At 46.0% G+C, this 20034-nt stretch overlaps 1 protein-coding gene across 2 annotated transcripts in view; it reads right to left on the bottom strand.

Moving 5' to 3' along the window:
* BMPR1A (bone morphogenetic protein receptor type 1A) overlaps positions 1-19619 on the bottom strand; it is a 108353-nt gene extending 88734 nt beyond the window's left edge. For both annotated transcript variants that reach the window (XM_075841716.1, XM_075841717.1), the window contains exon 1: positions 19452-19619. The gene's annotated coding sequence lies outside the window, so the exon portion shown is untranslated. The remainder of the gene's footprint in view (positions 1-19451) is intronic.
* Between the last annotated feature and the right edge of the window lie 415 nt (positions 19620-20034).

Below are 20034 nucleotides of genomic sequence, written 5' to 3'. Positions count from 1 at the left end.
CGGATCCATAAAAAAACACATCTCCTCTAGCAGCTGCAGCTTCGAATAAACGTCCTGGCACGGCTGGAGGCGCTCTGTTCTGTCCTCCATGGCTCTGGTGAAGGACCTGTGGGAGTTAACCGGTTCCCGACTGCTGGCTGTGTATTTACGGCCGGCGGTCGGGGTACTTAAAACCCGTGCCATAGACTATTTACGGCACAGGTTTTAGCTTGCTGCCTGAGCGATCGGGCAGCTGAATGTCGGGTCTCCGGAAGTCAGTGACTGCCGGGGATCCTGAGGAGAAGATAGGAGCTGCTTCTATATTCTCTGATCCCTTCTACACCACGCTCAATGAGGACTGTGTATAAAATAGAGGCAGCAGCGCCGCTGCCTCTATTGGTCCCGGTGATCATGTGATTGCCGGGATACTGTTAGTGGCAGACTGCTGCTGGGTCTTACTAGACCCAGCACATCCCTAATAGTGACAATAGTCACTATAGGAGGGCTGATTTCCCTTGTAACTGAGGCTGCTGTGCAGCCCCAGTTACAGTGAAAAAATATGGTGTAAAAGAAGTAAAAAAAAATAAAGTCCCCCAAAGGTCTTTTCTGACCTTTGAGGGACAGACCATAATAATAAAAGAATAAAATCAAAATAAAGTGCAACAAAAATTAATAATAAATACACTTAAAATACCCACCCCCAAAAAAACGCTCCCCCCTCCAATAACTGTCATAACGCTAGCCCTGACCCAATTACCCTAATATAGACATGTAATATATTAAAATTTATGGTAGACAAGGACGATCACTAATAAAAGGTCTATTTTAATAGCCAAAATGTAAAAAAGCTTATTTTTTTTCACTATTATTTTCAAACTTTAAGCCTAAATATTCTAAAATAGCAAAAAGGGTGTGAATAAAAATGATTAAAAAAAAGAAACCATTGTCTACGGAAAAAAACATTGCAAAAATCATGTCTCTACCAAACAAATAAAAAAAGTTATAGCCGTTTAACTAACGCATGCTAAAAATGTCTAAATGGTGTCTGGTCCTGAAGGCTCAAAATAGCCCGGTCCTGAACCGGTTAAAGAAGCTGGGCTGGAATGAAGGGAAGTGTATATGACGCTGATTGGTCAGTCTCAAACACTCCTCTGTACAACGCCCACTTGGTAAAAAGTTAAAAAACGCCCAGTTGGTCATTAAGAACTAATTAGCATAAATGTAAAATTGTTTATAACGTGCTCAAAAATTATCGTTTTTCAAAATAAAAACCACTGTTGTTATCTACATTACAGCGCCGATCAGATTAGGTAGGAGATAGGACACTTATAAACTGGTGACAGAGCCTCTTTAAGGAGATCCAACCTCCCCTCATACACAGTCTTCCCCGACCTCAAGTTCTGCTCAGCAGGTAAGGATCAAAATCCCAGTAGCCATCACAGTAAACAGAATGCGCATACACAGTGCTATACACGCACACGTAAGGACCTATTCACACATCAGACACTTCACCCACTTAGTTTTTTATAGTGCCAATTTTGATGCGGAAACCGCTATGGAATCAGTGCCAAAAACCGCCCGAAGCGGCCTCCCATTGATTTCAATGGGAGGTGGAGAAGTTTTTTTTCCACAGTGGCTTTTTTTATCCACTCACGGGGAGCGGTTCCACCTCTGACCTCCCATTGAAATCAATGCGAGGCAGAGAAAGTGTTTCTCGTTATCTTTTCTGCCTGCAGCGCTCAATGGTCGCGGGTGAAAAACGCAGCAAAAACCAGGACAAAAAAGTGCAGGCAGATCAAAGTCCTGAAGGAATTTTGTGGCAGATTTCTTTTCTGCCTGCAAATTCCTCCGTGTAAACAAGGCCTAAGGCTTCATGCCCACTTCAGTTATTTTCTTCAGGGTGCTAGCCATTTTTTTTAAATGATAGCACCCTGACACATTCATTTCAACGGGGCCATGCACACTTCCGTTGTTTTAACGAAACCTTGTGGCCGCTCCGACAAAAATAGGACTGGTCCTACTCTTGTTCGCTTTTAACGGAACAGTCTCGGCCTTTTCATTCATTTGGTCCGTGATATGATGGACTGCACACGGAAGCCACCAGTGTGCGGTCCGTGTTTCACGGATCCGTCATTAATGGCCGTACGATGGCCAACGGATGTGTGCATGAGGCCTAAGGCTGGATTCAAAGGCTGAATTTAGTTGACATTGCTGCACCAAAACCACACAGTGAAAACCAAGGCATTTGTCAAAAATCTCACACTGCCAAGCAAAATGCATAGTAAGAATTTACTTATAGTGGAACCCTATAAATAAACACAAAATTACCATTTATTTAAAAAAAAAAAAAAAAATCTCAAAATTCTATGTCTGACTGTAAGGAAACTTGCTGCAAAAGGAGCCGTCTACAATACGAGGCCAGGAATACTAAGCCCCAGCCACTTGGTTAGGTCACAGCCAATGTCTGCCAGTCGAAAATGAAAAGGATCAGGAGGAAATTAGCACCCGTGTTCTCAGCAAGACAGCGGGCAAAACGGATAATAAACTTGCTGTTTTCTTTTATCCTTCATTCCTTGGTACAACTCATTGGTGTTTTGATCAGTTCTGTGACGTCAGAAATTAGACGTGGGATGAGGCTGATAATGAACATGGCGCTGCCTTCAGCTGTAATGATAATAAAGTAGAATTGCTACACTTTCCGTAGCCGACAATTTGCCTCTAACCAAATGAACAGTTGACTTCATATCAGATAAAAACTTTCCATTCCCTCTCTTCATTTCAAGCAGCAGAAGGCTTGAATTATAGCAGAATTTAAGAGAGAAGCCTCGCCAAGTGGAAACACATTCCATAAAATCGCAGTACAGGACCGCACGGGGACATCGCTCGCCTTAAGTCAAGTTTGGTAACTGTATACATCAATTTCTGCTTCTACCATCTAAAACATTTCTGCAAAAGCAACCAACCACAAACAAAAGATACCCTAAAACCTGCCCTTTTTTTCTGTCATGTGTGAATGGGTTTTGAAATCCCTTTGAAATTGCAATGTACAATAAATTATGTGGATTTTCGAAATCCACACTGGAAACCTGCAGCAAAACCACCATGTCTGAATGCAGCCCAAAAGGCAACAATTATTTGTGCATCCTTACCAAAAATAATAATTACATTATTGCGCAACTAAAATAGCTAACTTCCCATTTTAAATAGAAATATAAGTTTGCTTGTGTAGATGTACGTATTTATCTACATCTATAAAAACAGAAACCATAAATTGCATTAAAACCGCAGGTACACAAGTGTTTTTGCAGGTAAAATCTGCACTTAAAGGGGTTGTCCAGTCCCTAAAAATTTAACGGTCTATCCTCAGGTTGGGCCATCAATAGCTGATGAGTCGGTATCCAACTCCCAGGGCCCCGCCGATCAGCTGCATTGAAGGGGATTGTACGAGCGCTGCACCCCCTTCAAATCAGTTGATCGGCGGGGGTCCCAGGAGTAGGACCCCAACCCATCAGCTACTGATCGCCTAGCCTGATTAGCACAAGTCAGGTGGAAGCGGCATACAGTGGAGTTTACCACCTCTTTTAGTGATTTATGTAAGCAGTCTGCTTCTATAGCTCACCTGTTACGGTCTAACCTATGGATATGCTATATATGTCTCGCCATAGTATAATAGCTCTACTTGCACAATGTGATTCTTAACCCAAATGGGTCCAAAAGTCTCATGCGTAACCAGACTATAGTAGTAGTACAGGGGTTATTTATGTCTATGTGACAGATGATTCTAGCCAGGCGCTGCACCTAGCGGACAACTCTTCAAAGAACGATGCCACTCTGATAGATGATAAACACAAGGTTACAGGTGTCAGGAACAGAACGTTATCTTCATCATAGGCTCACCGTTCGCTTGTCTATAATATGACTAAGCATTTCAACAAAGTATTCCATTCCACTAGGCAGATGAAAGAAGGGGAAGTTACAATTACGCTGCACGTCGAGCTTTTACCCAATCGATCACTTATTAAACTAGTCCTGCAGAAAGTGGTCTTGGATTCAGTGCCCTGAATGCCGCGATATTTGCACATTTCTAAGCAAAACTCAAAACAGTAAATGCGCCACAACAGAAAAGCTTCAGCGGCTTGTCCAAGTGCCATATTGGCCAGGACTCTAATAACAGTCTCAAAAACCACAGCATTACCACGATTTGTGGGCGACTTCAATATTTTAAAAGTGAGAACTATTTTTCAAAAATCAAGTAACCATCGTTCTCATCAATACAAAGCTTAGTAAAGTAATATTTAGGAATGGTCATATCGTAAACTTACATGTTTTCTGTACGTTTAGTTTAAAGGGCATGTGCACTTTTGCAATCATTTTGCTCATTGCTCTAATGCATCTCTGCAGTTTGATTCACATCACGTCTTTCTCCCCTCCGTTCAGCGTATATACAGGGAAAATGTCCCAACGTATAGTTTAAACGGAGGCTTTGATGGATAACGGACAGTGGCATCTGTCCAGCATGCACTATTATGACATTAACGTATACATCATGAAAAGCTATTGAAAAACTCATTACGTACATATTTAACAGATGCATGTCATACGCCATGAATAGGCTTGCATGTTTAGGGAACGTATACTATGCAGTATACATATTTTTAAAGAATCCCGTTGTATGGAATGATATACTACGCCATTTCATACCTAAAAAAATAAGGGATAGGGACATATACTAACCCTACGGAGGATGTGAATGGGACCTAAAATGACAGATTATGCTTCTCTGAAAATACCCTTCACTAAAAATCTACCGCTTTGTGCCTATAGCTCGTATGCAGACCTAGGTGACTAGTCTGATCCTGGGGTTATTACCCTGACTGCCCCCTATTCTTGCTCACATCAAGACTATTTTAAAAAACTAAGCTATTTTACAAAGATGCGTTGGAGCAAAACAAAAAATGGTTGCAAAAGTATACGGAGGAATAAACTACAAGCAACAGTAAAAAAAAATGATCGCTTTTACTTCTATATGACCTGTATTAGACAGTCTCAGTTTTTCCACAACTGTGTAGGAGTGGACACCACTGGTTACATCCTAAGCAGTCAACATTTGTCTTCAGCCATACATGGTGCAATACCTTAATGTCAAGGCCACGTGTAATGAGCTTTTGGGCGCTTCTGAATTACTTGCACTTAGGGCCTGTTCACATCACTGTTCGCTTTCCGTTCCGGGTTTCCGTCGGGTGAACCCCGCAATGGAAAGTGAAAGTGAAACCACAGCTTCCGTTTCAGTCACCATTGATATCAATGGTGACGGAAACATCGCTTATGGTTTCCGTTCATCAACATTCCGGCAGGTTTCCTGTTTTTCGACGGAATCAATAGCGCAGTCGACTCCGCTATGGATTCCGTCGGAAAACCGGAAACCTGCCGGGATGGTGACGAACGGAAACCATTAGCTTTGTTTCCGTCACCATTGATATCAATGGTGACAAACGGAAACTGTGGTTTCACTTTCACTTGCGGGGTTCACCGGACGGAAACCTCTGACGGAACCCCGGAACGGAAAGCGAACGGTGATGTGAACAGGCCCTAAGGGTTTGTTTACACAGTGCAGATTAGTTGCAAATTTTGCACGCATTTTCAAGTTTAAACCAGAATTGGATTCAGTAGAGTAGACCTATAAGGCCCTGTTCACACGGAGTTTTTTTGCAGGCAGAAAATTATGCCTCAAAATTCTGTTTGGAATTTTGAGGCAGATTTTGATCTGCCTGCACGCCGTTTGCCACGGTTTGCACAATATTTTTCATTCGCGCCCAATGAGCGCCACAGGCAAGAACGCCACAAAATACGCTTTTTCTGCCTCCCATTGATGTCAATGGGAGGTCAGAGACGTAAACGCCCGAAGATAGGGCATATCGCTTATTTTTCCCACAAGCGTGTTTTTCCACTCGCAAGAGGAAAAAAAAACGCCTCCGCCTCCCATTGAAATCAATAAAGTATTTTCGGACATTTTTTGGCACGTTTTCCGACACGGTTTCCTCGTCAAAAAAAAACTCTGTATGAACCTAAGACCTTCTTTTCCAAATTTATTCTGTTTTCATTCCATTCCTGGTTTTGGCTTAAATAATACATGCAAAACATGCAGCAAATCTGCACTGTGTGAACAAGACCTAAGTGATTTACAACATTGCAGTTATCACAGTGAGACGTTTGAGTGCTTAGAGTTGTCTCGTTGTCAATAGATTTTCTTGGAGTGTTCCTTTTAGCAACTAATACACTGTGGTATCCCTAGTGCAGGGCCTGAAGGGGCTGGGCATGATAGATCAGATCTAGGACAGAAGTCATGCATCACCTCTTCGGTCCACTGCACACGGCCACAGCCATCTGCACGGTCCGTGATCACGGGCACGGATGGCCGCAGACTGTCACCCGCGGGTCGTAAGCCCATCATAATGTATAGGAGCCCTGTCCACAAAATCAAAATATAGGACATGTCCTTTAAAAAAAAAATAGATACACACACAGCCTATCTTACCTCTAATGTGCAACCGAATGTTATCTATTGCTGCCTGGAAGCAGCCATGACTATAGTGTTCCTCCAATAACTTCCCATATCTCATATCTACAGAGAAAATACAAGATCATTCATAAAAGTGTAAATTATATTAGTCGCTTTTTCTATGAACGTCACTTATATTAGCTGCTAACATTAGCCATCTGGATTATCTTTATTAGAGTCCAATTTGTGGGGGACTCAAACATCAAAGCCCCCGCAGTTAGGAGACCAAAGGAACCATTTACCTGTGCCCGAGTCTAGGGTTATCAATCCACCCAATACAAAGGAATGTGGCAGTGCTGCAAGAAAAAGCCACAACGAGAGGGCATTACAGCACCCCTACACATTACACAATGAGGAGCTTTCCTAAAGATAGGCCATCAATGTTATACCCCATAAAGCTCCTTAAAGGGAAGGTGTCACGAAAAAAAAAAATGTATATATAATATTGCTTTTAGTATGGTATTAAAATAAATGTTATTTATTTGTGTTCTTGTGTTGTACTTTTTACTTCTCTATGGGGGCTGGCATTTTTTTTCATCTCTGTATGTGTCGATTAACGACACATACAGAGATGGAATACGGCACATACATCCCCATAGAGAATGCAAACTGGAGCCGTTCCATTCACTATAGTGTACGCATGCGCCGCTCCCACACAGACCAAAAGGAAGGTCTTCGGCAGAGTGAAATCCAGCGCCATTTTCATGTGGACCGGAAGCCGCAGCCGGATAGTAAGATGACGACTTCCGGCCATATGTTCAAGGCAGCGAAGACGCAAGGTATAACAGCGGAGGCGGCAGGAGCAGGTAAGTTATGTTTGTGTATGTGATGTGTGTATTATGTTTGTGTTATACTGTGTGATTACCACTGTATCTAATTTATAATATTTCCTGACTTGTGAAAAAATTAAAACAATGTGTAATCACTTATATACTGTTTAACTGAAAGAAAGAAAAAATTTCTAGCGACACATTCCCTTTAAAGAGATTGCCACCAGTTTATTATTTCCCTATCTTCTAACTAATCTTATAGGCGCTTTGCTGCCGATAACTAGTGCGATTTGTTTAAAAAAACTTTTATTATTTGCAAAGGTCTGAGCATTCTTCTAAATATGTAAATGTGGCTCTAATAGTCAATTAGGAGGTGACTCTTTTCACTGTGGGCGGTGTAATGTTTTCTGTATGACGCTGTTCAATCAGCATACAGCTTCTCCCCCTTCCCTGCCCAGCAACACAGCCGGATCTTATAGTATACAGCTTCCATTCCCGACTGTATTCAACTGGTGAGATCTCATCTTTCGTATGCCACCAGAACAGTTGTTCTACGTGGTCCGTAGCCCGAGATATGGCTATTTGAAGTGTACCCCTTCCCTCCAGCCTCAGTCTCTCACACTGTGTGAAGCAGCTTCATGCTGATAGAACCGCGTCATTGGCTGTCAGGAGAATCGCTGCTGTTACCTCCCTCTAGTCTAATAAAGGCTCATTTACATATTTAGAAAAAAGCTCATAACTTAATGTAATAATTGTTTTGGGACACAATTTTCACTAGCATTATCATTGTGACAGCGCCTATTAGATTATTTAGGACATTACTAAACCAGTGATAGAACCTCTTTAAGGCCACTTTCCCACACTGGTATTCTGGTCTGTATTTTGCATCATTATTTAGAAGTCATACCAGGAGTGGAACATAAACGCAAAAGGCATAATGGAAAGATTTGCACCTCCCCCATGGTTTGGTACCACTCCTGGTTTTCGCTTCCAAATACTGACCAGGATACACATGCCACATGAAAGAGCTTTGAGCGGAGGCGTCAATGGTGTATGCTATATGAATGAGAAATAACGAATGACTGAGAAGTTTATGGTCATCCATTCAAAACTGTAGAGATGAGCAAAACATTGAAAATCATGCAAGTCAATCTTTGTGCAGAGTAATGGTTGTCTATTTCCAAAATCTAAACCTGAAGCTTAAAGCGATGCTAAAACTTTTCCACGATTTTAGCCATTATGTGAAGGAATAACATTAAAAACAATTCCCGTACATAGAGAGATGGCCATGCGTTATACCGGTCAGCCCTTCACAGAACACACGCTCCATACACACTACAAACAGCAGCAGGACAGCAGACTCAGGGATTTCCAACGCCTCAACGTTGCTTTCCCAATTCCTGGTTACAAAAGACGCAATTCAGGTGTGAAGTAGGAAACAGCCCATAATGCAATCCCCAGTATATAATCTATGGTGTAGATAATATTAATTTGGTGCAGATTAAACATTTTGTTTTCAGGAAAGACAAAGTACAGCAGATGAAAACTATAAAATGTCAAACGTTCACCTTTGGACTGTTTTCTTCCCCTTTACTCATTCTTTCAATGCCACAAGAAAAATGCCAGCGAGCAGAGTGTGGGTGTTTGGATATTTAACCCTTGTGAAAGCTGCTGTAAATCACGTGGGAGCCAGCAGTCCAGCAACACAAACCACTCTAGCCTGTGCAATAAATCAGAGATCAGGGAAGATACTGGAGTGTTGCAGCTCCTGTAGCATTCTCTAGTCTAGGGATTTTTGTGGCATTGTTCTCCCCAAAGAACTTTCCACGATTACGGCAATTGTTATTTGATTAGATAATTAGAAAACAATGCATATGCTTATTTGTTGTAATGACAGATTTGGGCCTATTTAACCATTGTTCACATTGCGGATGCCCACACACACACACACACACACACACACACACACACACACACACACTTTATAATGGGACTGAACTCGCATAAAGACATATTGACATCGTAAAAGCAAGAAGGAGCTCCAGTCACTATACAGGACTTGATGTAATTACTACCCTTCATCTGAATTGGCTGTATGTGATAATATTTGCCTCTCTGAATGGATGTCTGGGAATTTGTTTGCACAGAAATCCATACAACTATTATATAGACACAGACTGTGGACGTGCATGTGTGTCCTTTTAATATAAAAATTAAAAAAAAAAGGGGCTAAACGTGAATTCTTGTTCAGACATACACATCCGACTATTAGGTTATGCATTTCTGAGATTGAATTTGCATTGTGTGATAGAAATAAGGGCCTGTTCACATCAGCGTTGCCCTTCCGTTGAGGGGTTTCCATCGTGTTAACCCCTCAACGGAAAGGCAAACTGAAACCTTAGCTTCCGCTTGAATCACCACTGATCTCAATGGGGACGGAAACTTTGCTAACAGTTCCCGTTTGTCACCGTTGTGAACGGGTTCCATTGTTTTGACGGAATAGTGCAGTCGACTGATGATGTGAACAGGGCCTAAAGTAGATTGACCCCTATGCCTGCTTCTGCCACTTCAGCACCAATATACGTTGAGCATTTGCTATATATTTATATATATCACCTGTGTCACAGCTGCCACCAGTGGTCACACATGAGCGTTCCATCCAGGGTGTCATTGTCACTGTGTTTATGTAGCAGGACACCCGGTGTGCTAGTAAATGGGTCACTGGAGGCCTCTCGGAGCCTGACCCTCACACTTCACAGTGCGGACCCTTATGTTTTACTCCTCCGCACTACAAGCCGGATAATCACAATAAACTATCAGACCCCAGTGAAAACCAGAGATAATGCGTCATTAAATAAGGATACAAATTAACTGAAAACACAAATAAGAACTTAGTTTTTACTCCTTAAAGGGGGTTTCCAAGTTAGTTTTATCTAGACACTGTCTAGTCTCTCCCCCAAACTAACTTTGCAATTTACTTATTCTTCCCAAAGTGCCCCATTTCTCTGCTTTAGCGGATCGTCACATGACCTCCGACGTTCTGTTTCCTTCATCCTATAGGAACGCATAGTATATATGTTACATTAGCTAGGATCCCATAGTCCTAGTCCGGGATACGGCACTAGTTACGTCTCATTGCGTGTATTTTCACAGAAGGGAAGTGTCCATGCCCAGTCTGTGCTGTACTCTCCATTTTAGCTAGCCAGGAAATAGAGGGAGTAGCCTTAGGCGGGATTCACACGACAGGGTTTCCCGGCCGTTCATAAATCGGCCGGCACCCGGCTGCATTAGGAATAATAGACCCCTAATGGGGCTATTCACACGACCGTTTTTTTGACGGCCGGGATTACCGGCCGTCAAAAAATAGGTCATGCTCTATTTTCGGCCGGGTGCCCGGCCCCCATAGAAGTCTATGGGGCCGGGTAATACCCGGCCATCACCGGAATGAATCCCGAGTGATGGCCGGGTCTACCGTCGCTCGCGCACTCTCTCTCCTCCTCCTCACAGTGCAGAGTGCATGTGAGGAGGAGGAGGAGGAGGAGGGTCTTTTATTGCTCGCTGTAGGAGTCGGAATCCCCAATCCCCGGCCGGGGATTGGGGATTCCGCTACAGGAGAAGTGCGTGACTACACTGTCCAGATATGGACACAGCGAAGTCACTCACTTCTGCAGCGGAATCCCCAACTCTATGGCCGGGGATGCCGCTACAGGAGAAGTGCATGACTACACTGTCCATATATGGACACAGCGACGTCACTCACTTCTGAAGCGGAATTCCCGACCTGTGGCAGGGAATTCTTTTTCAGGAGAAGTCAGTGACTTCTCCTGGAAGGGGGGGGGGGGGGGCGGGTGGGTGGCATCGCCTACAGGGGGCGCCATCGCCTACAGGGGGCGCCATCGCCTACAGGGGGCGCCATCGCCTACAGGGGGCGGCTGGGTGGCATCGCCTACAGGGGGCGGCTGGGTGGCATCGCCTACAGGGGGCGGCTTCGCCTACAGGGGGCGGCTTCGCCTACAGGGGGCGGCTTCGCCTACAGGGGGCGGCTTCGCCTACAGGGGGCGGCTTCGCCTACAGGGGGCGGCTGGGTGGCATCGCCTACAGGGGGCGGCATCGCCTACAGGGGGCGGCATCGCCTACAGGGGGCGGCATCGCCTACAGGGGGCGGCATCGCCTACAGGGGGCGGCATCGCCTACAGGGGGCGGCATCGCCTACAGGGGGCGGCTGGGTGGCATCGCCTACAGGGGGCGGCATCGCCTACAGGGGGCGGCATCGCCTACAGGGGGCGGCTGGGTGGCATCGCCTACAGGGGGCGGCTGGGTGGCATCGCCTACAGGGGGCGGCTGGGTGGCATCGCCTACAGGGGGCGGCTTCGCCTACAGGGGGCGGCTTCGCCTACAGGGGGCGGCTGGGTGGCATCGCCTACAGGGGGCGGCATCGCCTACAGGGGGCGGCTGGGTGGCATCGCCTACAGGGGGCGGCTGGGTGGCATCGCCTACAGGGGGCGGCATCGCCTACAGGGGGCGGCTGGGTGGCATCGCCTACAGGGGGCGGCATCGCCTACAGGGGGCGGCTGGGTGGCATCACCTACAGCAGGGGGGCTGGGTGGCATCACCTACAGCAGGGGGGCTGGGTGGCATCACCTACAGCAGGGGGGCTGGGTGGCATCACCTACAGCAGGGGGGCTGGGTGGCATCACCTACAGCAGGGGGGCTGGGTGGCATCACCTACAGCAGGGGGGCTGGGTGGCATCACCTACAGCAGGGGGGCTGGGTGGCATCACCTACAGCAGGGGGGCTGGGTGGCATCACCTACAGCAGGGGGGCTGGGTGGCATCACCTACAGCAGGGGGGCTGGGTGGCATCACCTACAGCAGGGGGGCTGGGTGGCATCACCTACAGCAGGGGGGCTGGGTGGCATCACCTACAGCAGGGGGGCTGGGTGGCATCACCTACAGCAGGGGGGCTGGGTGGCATCACCTACAGCAGGGGGGCTGGGTGGCATCACCTACAGCAGGGGGGCTGGGTGGCATCACCTACAGCAGGGGGGCTGGGTGGCATCACCTACAGCAGGGGGGCTGGGTGGCATCACCTACAGCAGGGGGGCTGGGTGGCATCACCTACAGCAGGGGGGCTGGGTGGCATCACCTACAGCAGGGGGGCTGGGTGGCATCACCTACAGCAGGGGGGCTGGGTGGCATCACCTACAGCAGGGGGGCTGGGTGGCATCACCTACAGCAGGGGGGCTGGGTGGCATCACCTACAGCAGGGGGGCTGGGTGGCATCACCTACAGCAGGGGGGCTGGGTGGCATCACCTACAGCAGGGGGGCTGGGTGGCATCACCTACAGCAGGGGGGCTGGGTGGCATCACCTACAGCAGGGGGGCTGGGTGGCATCACCTACAGCAGGGGGGCTGGGTGGCATCACCTACAGCAGGGGGGCTGGGTGGCATCACCTACAGCAGGGGGGCTGGGTGGCATCACCTACAGCAGGGGGGCTGGGTGGCATCACCTACAGCAGGGGGGCTGGGTGGCATCACCTACAGCAGGGGGGCTGGGTGGCATCACCTACCAGGGGGGCTGGGTGGCATCACCTACCAGGGGGGCTGGGTGGCATCACCTACCAGGGGGGCTGTGGCATCACCTACCAGGGGGGCTGTGGCATCACCTACCAGGGGGGCTGTGGCATTACCTACCAGGGGGGCTGTGGCATTACCTACCAGGGGGGCTGTGGCATTATCTACAAAGGGCTGTGTGTGGCAACAAATTTTAAATGAAATTCATCCGATTTTAAAACGGACAGGGAAAAAAACGGATTCAAATCGGGTCCAAATCGGCCGGTAAAACGGCAACTCGGCCCGGAACGGAATCGAAACGGATGCAAACCGGCCGGGAAAATCGGCCGATTTTCCCGGCCGACACTCGGACCCTGTCGTGTGAATGAGGCCTAATTCACACTACCTAGAACATGCAAGGCATTATGGGACATGTAGGGGAGTATCGCCAAGTACCTATCTTAAGCAAATATTTATTATGCAAATATTTAAATCATGTTGACTACAGTAGGGGGAACTTTTTTGAGGGGGTCTCTGAAAACCCCTTTAACAATCGGACACTTTATAGTGATTTTGCTCATGTTGGCTACCAAAATAATTTTTGTGTCGTTTTTTGTGACAATGGGTTATTTTCTCCGTACCTTTTGAATGGAATTATTTTATTTTTTATTAGGAGTGAATTGTACAGAAATTAAAAAATTATATGTTTTTAAATGTATTGGTTTTGTTTTATTGATTTGCAAATTCAAAAAAATAAAGTGACTGGGTTCTTTATGTTGTTTTTGTCGGCACTTTCACAGCAGTTTTTCTGTGTGGAAATTCTGCAGTGTTTAACAATATAAATTTACATGCCGTAGGTTGAGAATCTGCACCGCAAGTCAATTTCTGCACTTCTTTTCTGGGTATTTTTCTGGAGCGTGAGGATGGATGGATGAGCTTGCTCATCCGCCTTAAAAGTATAATTAAACGTTCGACAAACTTCTGCCATGTCATAGGGTTCGAGCAATGAGAATCCCACCAATCACTAAAAGGAAGCGCTCAGCAGCTTCGTTTCTGTTCGGCCTTTACCGGAAATCAATGTATCGAAGAACGGGATCAATACAAAAAGTATAAGGCTGGGTTCACACGACCTATTTTCAGGCGTAAACGAGGCGTATTATGCCTCGATTTACGCCTGAAAATACGGCTCCAATACGTCGGCAAACATCTGCCCATTCATTTGAATGGGTTTGCCGACGTACTGTGCAGACAACCCGTCATTTACGCGTCGTCGTTTGACAGCTGTCAAACGACGACGCGTAAAAATACAGCCTCGTCAAAAGTGCAGGACACTTCTTGGGACGTTTTTGGAGCCGTTTTCTCATAGACTATTGAAAACAGCTCCAAGAACGGCCGAAAAAACGGCGCGAAAAACGCAAGTTGCTCTAAAAAAGTCTGAAAATCAGGTGCTGTTTTCCCTTCAAAACAGCTCCGTATTTTCAGAAGTTTTTGGCTCAGCGTGTGAACATACCCTTAGCCCAAACTCCGATACATCGGCTTTCCGGAAAAAGTAGAACAGAAACGAAGCGGCTGAGTGCTCACACGAGCGCTTCCGTCGCTTCGTTTTAGCGATTGGTAGGGGTCTCAGTGCTTGGACCCCTACCAATCAAAACTTCTGATACATCAGAAGTTTATTGAACGTTTATTTACCCTTTAAAGATACCATAATACGCTGTAGAATATCCGCACAGAGAATTCTGCAGTGTTTCCGTAATGTGTCAACTTACCCTAAGGGTATGTGCACACGACCAATTTTCAGGCGTAATGGAGGCATTTTACGCTTGGAATTACGCCTGAAAAGACGGCTCCAATACGTAGTGCAATGGGTCTCACGATGCTCTGTGCCGACGACCTGTCATTTTACATGTCGCTGTCAAAAGGCGGCGCGTAAAATTACGGCCGCGTCAAAGAAGTGCAGGACACTTCTTGGGACGTAATTGGAGCAGTTTTTCATTGACACCAATGAAGAACAGCTCCAAATTATGTCCGTAAAAGACGCCGCGAAAAACGCGAGTACATGCAATTCCGTCTGAAATTCAGGAGCTGTTTTCTCCTGAAAACAGCTAAGTAATTTCAGACGTAATTGGCGTTATCGTGTGCACATACCCTAAGTGTAAACTCAGACGAGTCTCACCCATTTTCACGGATCCCTCATAGACTTGAGTTTGAGGGGTCCGTGAAAACGGACAAAAATAGGACATGTCCTATTTTTTTCACAGGCCCTTCACACGATCTTATATAACAACGGCCGTGTGAACAGCCCCATTGAATTGCATGGGTCCGTGCTGTATGTTTTTTTTAACGGACAGCACACGGACATATAATACACTCATCTGAATAAGCCCTAAGGGTGGATTCACACATGGCTAAATGGAACTTGCATAAATCTATGTGCTTGCCACCAAAACACCCCCATTCGGATAAATGGAATTGATTTTCAGTCTCAGAAATTTCTGTAACAAAATCTACAGCATGTGAAACCAACCTAACTGGGGCATCCATACGAGCCCGTTACAGCGATGACGTCAGTCAATGGCAAAGCTGATTTGAGTATGCAATAGTGGGGGAAGGGGGTTCACATAATCCAAAACATTAAGCAACTAAAAGTCAAAAGGAAAATTATGGTTAGAAAGGAAATTAAGGGGGGTTTTCCCACGAGGGACACTTATGACATATCCACGGGATATGTCAGATAGATGCGGGTCCCACCTCTAGGACACGCAACTCTCTTTAGAACGGGGACGCCTAAACTCCGCTCTAGCTTTTTGAGCTCATGCTACCTCTAGGCCACTACATGATTACATGTTCGGAGTTACGTAAACCATGTAACTCGTTAAGCTACGCTGTTTCCGTAACTCCCATAGTAGTGAATGGAAGTTACAGAAACAGCTTAGCTCGCATGCTTTCTGTAACAGCTACTAAGTTCTATGGGTCTTAGGCCTAATGCACACGACCGTAGCCATGTGCACGGCCGTGATTTTCAGGTCGGCCAGCCGCTGAGCGTCACCCACGAGCCATCGGCAGACCCCCGGGCCGTGCACATGGCCGCGTGCATTATTTTCTATGAGCCTGGACCGCAGAACACGGCCGTAATAAGACATATCCGTTCTTTTTGCGGTCCAGGCTCCTGGGCCATGCACAGATCGTGTGCATGGGCCCATAGGAATGAATGGGGCCGAAAATGAACACTTGAATTTTTGGGGGAATTGCGGCTGCAACGTAGTTCGGCGTGCTACGCTGTTTTCTCCTTCACGGACAGAAATCAGCCGGAATACGAAGAGGTAGAATGGGGTTTAGGGGCCCCGTTCTAGAGGTAGGTGTGGGTCCCGCATCTATCTGACATACCCCGTGGATAGGTCATAAATGTCCCTCATGGGAAAACCCCTTTAAATAGCTCCCCATAAAGGAAAAAAGTTGCAAGGAATGATGACATTGCGAGAAGAACGCATGTGACTTAATTGCAGGGAATAATTGAAGTCATCGCACTGTAACAGATTTTCCTGTGATTTATGTGCAACTTCTAGTTATCATGTAGCACGAACTGAAGGATACGTTTACACAGTCTGCGGGAACTCATTTTGTATATTTGTTGACTTTTTTTTTATACCTACTGCTGTCCGTTTTTTTCACGCACCCATTGAGTTCACCGCGGACGAGGACAACAAAAATGGACCAAAATAGGACATGCGGTGAGTTTCATGCAACACAGACATGCAGCGTGAAAAAACACAGACGTGTGAATAGCCCCATTGAATTGCATGGGTCCATGCGCTGTCCGTATTTTATATGGACGTGACATGCGCTCGTCTGAATAAGCCCGGGGAAAACCGCTCCTGATTTTCAGACTTTTTTTTAAGCAAAGTTGCGATTTTCACTGCGTTTTTAATGGCCATTTTCAGAGCTGTTTTTTTTTTTATAGTTTTATGAAAAACGGCTCCAAAAACGGCTGAACTAGTGACATGAACTTTTTCGCGGTCGTTTTTTTTTACGGAAAACGGCCACGAAAAAATGACCCGTCTGAACAGGACGCCGTTTTTCCCATTGAAATCAATGGGCAGATGTTTGGAGGCGTACTGTTTCCGATTTTTCAGCCGTTTTTCGGGACGTTTACGGCCCAAAAAACGGCTGAAAACACTCCGTGTGAACATACCCTAAGGGTGTTCCCACACAGTATATGCTTCAGATATTCTGTAACAGAATACATGCAATATACGCAGCATAGATTGACATGCTGCGGATTTGAATGTTGTACCGCAGTGCACCACTTTGCCGCGTTTTTTTCTGCAGTGTGAGCCTCAGATTTGTTACTTCTTATTCACTTTGCTGCTACTGTAAATGCTGCAGAATTTACATTATGAGGGGACCCAGCCTTGGGGTACGTGCAGACATGGCGGATTTTCCAGCGCGTTAACAATGATGGGAAATCCGCAGAGTAATGCAGTACCAGCAAAGCAGATGGGATCTTATCTACATGATGCATACATTTTCTGCATGCAAATTGACCTGTGTGGCAGATTTATAAAACCGCAGCATGTCAATATATGTTGTGTATTTTTACTCCTATAAATAGGAAGGTGAATTCGGGGTGAAAACGAAAACAAAATACACGTCTTGGCTTCGTTCACATCGGAGTTGGAGTGGCCTCTGTCGTAGATCTGGCAGGGATTACCGGAGACAATAGCGCAGCATGCTGCGCTATAGTGTCTGGTAAAATCATGGACAACCCGACGGAAACCAATTGACGTCAACGGGTTCCGTGGGTGGTGTCCGTTGTGCAGTGGAACCATTGCTTCTGTTATTGCATTGCTTTGCTTCTCTGACGGAGCAGAATATCACAGTGCAGGTGTGAACATAGAATATATTCAAATTTTGCTGCGGAAACACCAGCATATTCCCAATGGAATTTTCCGTCCTGTGTGCGGGTACTCTTAAAGGCTGTGTCAACTTTTAGCCATTTTTTTTTTTTAAATAAAATAATGTATTTGAGCGCAAGATCTAGAAAACAGAGGCTGTATCTCAAAAAGGAAAACATTTTTTTTTTATAAAAACCAAGTAAAAAGTTGTTTTAAATCGTCTAATACGTTGATCTATTGAGAAAAAAATATGTGCTTAAACGTTAACTTTAAGGAATTCCTTCACACAAGCACGCTTTTTTGGAAGTGTAAAAAAAAAAAAAAAAAAAAAACACAAACATGAATTTCATGCATTTTTATAGTACACGTTTTTTTGGGTGGAGTTTTGCTGCAATTGCAAATAACACAACTGCCTGAAAAAACCCAAGTCAATGGGGATGAATCGCAATACCTGCACAGTACATTAGGTCAGGAGGGGCGCTGTGCAGGAAAGAGAAGCCGAACGGGCCACTGGACCTCACCAGCGCCATGGCTCCTTATATGGGAAGGTCCTAGCAGCTGGATGCCTATGGCACAAGTGATGGTATACTTACTATATACAGTAATAAAGACACGTGCACAAAATTCTCTAATATGACATGACAGAATATTGCTAGAAAGGGGTGCAGCCCTCATCATTACAGCCTATGGCCCGACTCTGCAATCCAACCCAGAAGATACAATATTGGCTACAGACTAGAGTGACCAGCGATGTAGCCCGTGTCTGGTGGGGTCTCAATACCACAACAATCTTAAGACAGGTCTGTATGAAACTCAGACCTAAAAATTATAAAGATACAAAACATTAACAGACAATTAATCTCTCCTGGACCAATAAAAACAGGCAGTAAACATGAGCCAAGAAAACAGCGTCAGCAGATCAGGTCATCCATCCATCAAGACGCTGTGGTCCTTATATCCCACAGGCAACGTATAACTAGGGGATATTTATATATACACACACACACCAAAGGGTTAATGATTTGCTAGTTACATCACCCGCGATTAATCTAGATCATTCATAAAAGAGGAGCAACCCCCGTGTATTTGGCTCTAAGGAGCCAGCAGATATGAAGCCCTGCAGACAGCACGATGACTACACGGTGCGCCAACACAACGCGCACTATTTACAGTCCCTAGAAAACATTATAGTAATAAACTCCACAATGACCAGAAAAGATCTACTCTTAAAGGGGACACGTCCAATTATTCTACCACTGAGCGGCGGGATCTATCATTTATTTCTTCATTTAGTGAACTATCAGCCCAACCTTGAAGTTCTGTAGATGTCAGACCTGCGCACAAGTTACCGTCGTTATGGGGACGATCATTGTGATTAACAAGAAACTGGAGTCAAATTAGGTATAAAAGTAATACAATGTAATTTCATGTATGATACACAAAGAGCAAAATCCTGATACCGAGGGGTCCAGCAATGGTGACAACAGGCGGGCCCCCACATTATATATATATATATATATACACACAGCAATGCAGGCCTTCCAAACAAAGGTAAGGAGAACCTGAAGAAGGGAAGACGGTACAAGTCCAGCTCAGGGAAAATCTCAGTCCCCTCCTCCTCCCCGCACAATGTGTATACGTGATAACAGAACTTCTATACGGCGCACACTGTAACTATGTATTTGCGCAGTCCACTCACCCGACCCTAACGACCGCCATGCCCGCTACTCGCAATGCACCGATAAATCCTCCCCGGCGTTACACACACTTCTCGGTCGTCGGTGTTCGTTGCCGCCGCCTGCTTCTACACCTTCCCAGTGCGCGCACTCCTCTCTCCGTGCACGTCCCCGCCACGCAATACACCGCGAGAGAGGGGCGGAGATGCGCATGCGATGACGTCATCAGCGCACTCCCAGGCTATACCTTCAACAGTGGGAACGTTTAACCCCTACACCGCCGCGCACGTCAATCACGGTCAGGTCGGAAGTGACGCTGCGGCCCGCATAAACCGCATACACGCGCGGATATTTTACTACAGGTCGTTACAATGTGACAGTTGCATTGATGTAAATAGGGGAATTCTGGGTGTTGTTTGTTTCAAAACAATGGGGCAGATGTATCAACGTATTTCCGCCGGGTATTGACTATTAGGGTATGTTCACACGGCGGGGGTCCGTAACGGCTGAAATTACGGGGATGTTTCAGCCTGAAAACATCCCCGTAATTTCAGCCGTACCGGCATGTGCAGGCGCTTGAACGCCGCGTCAATTACGGCCGTAATT

The sequence above is a fragment of the Rhinoderma darwinii genome, chromosome 11 (assembly GCF_050947455.1).
Source record: "Rhinoderma darwinii isolate aRhiDar2 chromosome 11, aRhiDar2.hap1, whole genome shotgun sequence".
NCBI classification, from domain to species: Eukaryota; Metazoa; Chordata; class Amphibia; order Anura; family Rhinodermatidae; genus Rhinoderma; species Rhinoderma darwinii.
This window is presented reverse-complemented; position numbering and strand designations above follow the sequence as displayed.